The sequence below is a fragment of the Spea bombifrons genome, chromosome 1 (genome assembly GCF_027358695.1).
Source record: "Spea bombifrons isolate aSpeBom1 chromosome 1, aSpeBom1.2.pri, whole genome shotgun sequence".
Lineage (NCBI taxonomy): Eukaryota > Metazoa > Chordata > Amphibia > Anura > Pelobatidae > Spea > Spea bombifrons.
In genome coordinates, this window is record NC_071087.1 from 70,346,251 (window position 1) to 70,349,346 (window position 3,096).

Below are 3,096 nucleotides of genomic sequence, written 5' to 3' on the forward strand. Positions count from 1 at the left end.
AAAAAACAATATATAATATGTGTGGGTTCAGTAAACAGGAAAGAAGAAAATTAAGCTAAACACGAGCAGTGCAGAAATGTTAAAACGGCCATTGTCACGAAGGGTACAAAAAGTAAAATCAGCCTTTGTCACGAAGGGGTTAAAGTCCGAAGAGGGAAAGGAGGGAGTGGGAGAAAGGGAAAGAGGGGATGGGAGGGTAACAAAGTAAACACAAACTATGCCTGCCAGGGAACAATGCCCAGCGACCAAAGGCGTCACTGTGTAGGGGAAGGACCCACCACAACAGAGAAGGTGGTGCCGCAACGTAAACAAACAAAAATGTAAACCGTGAAAATAAAGGGCCAAACGCGAGCCGCCGCTCGCAACTGTTGATTACACATAGTGTATGTAATAAGTGTAAATCACATCGCAAAAGAAACCAATAGGACGATAACAAAAGTCAGAAGGCACGGCCGGGTCCTTACCTCAGACATTAGGTACAGCATAAGCGACCTGAGGCCATATAAGCGATTTTATATATATATATTGTGACCGTGTGAACCCCAGGGAGATGATTAGCATGGCATCTGGGTACAGCTGCTATGCAGAGTATACGTATGGGTCCCTGGGGTGGAGCAATTGGAGAGCAGGGTGGGCCAATGCTCCATTTCCCCATTTTGTGGAAACTCCATGCCGGGTTTTCCATGAGGCAAGAAGTCCACAGGATCTGGTCCGGGATTTCTATGAGGCTGACATCAGGCACAGGTGCTGGACATTAAAAACCCCTGGAGCCTGATACTCAGAGAGACTGTTGGGGGAAGAGGAAGTTCCCTGTACTCCCAGGGCAAGGAGAGGCCCTGAACAAGATCATCCCTGAGCCAAGTGAGGCAATAACTGCCTGGACTCTTTTGTGTGCTGTCTGGGGGAGGTTTTCCAGAGCCTGGCGTAGCTGGGTCTGGCTGGGAGGTTGAGATAGTGGGTGATTAGGCTGGTCAGTCTGCACCAGCGTAGTTTAGTTAGAGAGGGCTCCAATTGGGAGCTAGGTTTTCGTTTTATGATTTGGTTTTGGGGTTTGAGCGATTAAAAATAAAGCGCTATTTTGTTCAAAGCTGCTGTTCCTGACTCTGATTGCCCTAGAGGACTGTGCTTAGGACCCCTAAAAAGTGACATGTGTGGCCCTAATGCTATAGGGTTTGTCACATATGGTGGAGAATGCGGGCAAAGCACTGCTATGGTCTGTGGGCAGAAAGCAGGAACCAAGTGAACAACTGAGTGGATGCTGGTGACGAGTGCTACACTGGATCCAGGAACCCCAAGTGTTGTGTGGCCTGAAGCTACCAAGCTGCAGTGGATGTGCCAGAAGTGATTACAGCTTAACCCGGAGGATTGAGTGAAAACACTTCAAAGACTGTTGCATGGTATGTGCCCTTGTATATTGCTGGCTGAAATACATATGCTTATGGAGGATGGCCTTGCTGTGTTTGTGACGACTTAGTGATGATCCGGACGTGAAGTTTCTATTTGCTGGATAAAAGTATTGTGTATCTGTGAAACCTGCAAAACAAAAGCATTTCGTCGCTATGGCCTGCTGGTAATTACCTGATTGCATACTGCAGAGGGAGAGATTTAAAGCCCTGGAGTACAATCTCTTGGATTTGTGTATTGCAGTGACTGCTAGTCTAATGCAAGATGGGAAAAGGACAGCAAAGCAGAAATAAAATGTCCTTTCCATGTTTCACTCGCCAGCCAACCTGCAGTGGATATGTGGAACCACTGAAACTGGCACAAGAGGCATATATAAAGTGTGCAGGGTCCTGTATTGAGGCACAAGAGTTAAAGGAGGAAATTGAATCCTTAAAGTGGCTGCACCAGGGTGAAGTCTCTGATTTGAACTTGCAGCTGAAAGAAGTAACTGATAAACTAAATGCTGCAGAAAAGAAAGTGGGAATGCTACCTATGTCTTGCAATTGTGCTGCACATGGGGACAAAAGAGACTTTACGATAGCTAGAGGAAGTCTTTCACCGGTGGTTCTTCAACTTCAGGAGGAGAAACACAAATTACAGAAAGAGTTTGTCTTCAACAAACAAAGGTTTGATGATGCTATAAAACAGAGGGACTGTGAACTTAAGAGACTGACAGAGCTAAATGTTTCCTATGACAAACAGAGTCGTGGTGAAGGTAACAATGTGGCATGGACTACCAAGCTCAGGAAAGTGGAAGCTATGCCCAGAGATGAGCTGAATCAGTATGTGCTTGAGCAGTCAGAGTATGTTGGGAAACAGATCTGCAAGACCAAAAAGCTGACTGATGAGTGTTTGCTAAAAGAACATGAATTAATAAAGGTTAAAAACCAAGCAGCACAATTACAGGTGGAATTGCACCAAACTATTGGCCAGCTTGAGGGAGAAAACTTCACTTTGCAAAATGAAGTGGCTGCTTCTAGAGAAAAGCATTGTGTTGATCTGGCAGCAAAACTTCAAGAGATGCAACAGTTGCAGGAACAAAAGCTGGTGGTTGAAAAACGTCTCGCGGAGGTGTCCCAGAAAGGTAAAGAGGATGCAGAGCGTGTATTCGGGCTCCTTTCTGAGAATAGCAGTGTGAATTTAACACTTGCAGTTGAACGTCTAGAAAAAGTAAAGCTGCAGGAGACCGTAAAAGAACTACAAGATGAAATCCAGGCCTTGTTTAAAGCCAGTAAAGAGAACACTGAACTTCATAAGGCCAACATAGCACTAAAAGACAAGTATTTCCAGAAAAAGGCGGAACTGAAATCGTGCAAGGATCAGCTACAGGACGCAGAAGCTCAGCTAAAGCAAATGGAGGCAGCTATGCTTCTAAAAGAGGAGGACTTAGGATTGGCTATTCACAACAGAGATCAAGCTTTAAGGGAGAGTGATATGATCCAACGTAACCTGGAAGCAATACTGAGTAACACAGAACGCGACAGGCAAACATTAATGAGGCAGCTTGCTGATATCCAGACCGAGAGAGACACATTGTCAGGGAATCTGGAGAAAGCCCTCATGTCCAATGAAAAGCTTCAACAAGTTGGACTTAAACTGCAGAAAGAGAATATATCCCTCAGGCATCAACTGGAGATATCCACCTTAGAGCTG

General features: G+C 45.3%; 1 long non-coding RNA gene across 1 annotated transcript; it reads left to right on the top strand.

Moving 5' to 3' along the window:
* The first annotated feature begins 892 nt into the window (after nt 1–892).
* On the top strand, nt 893–1,239 carry LOC128491213 (uncharacterized). The gene is made up of 2 exons (XR_008354023.1): nt 893–1,149; nt 1,191–1,239. It is a non-coding gene; the product is annotated as an uncharacterized LOC128491213 (long non-coding RNA).
* The last annotated feature ends 1,857 nt before the right edge of the window (nt 1,240–3,096 follow it).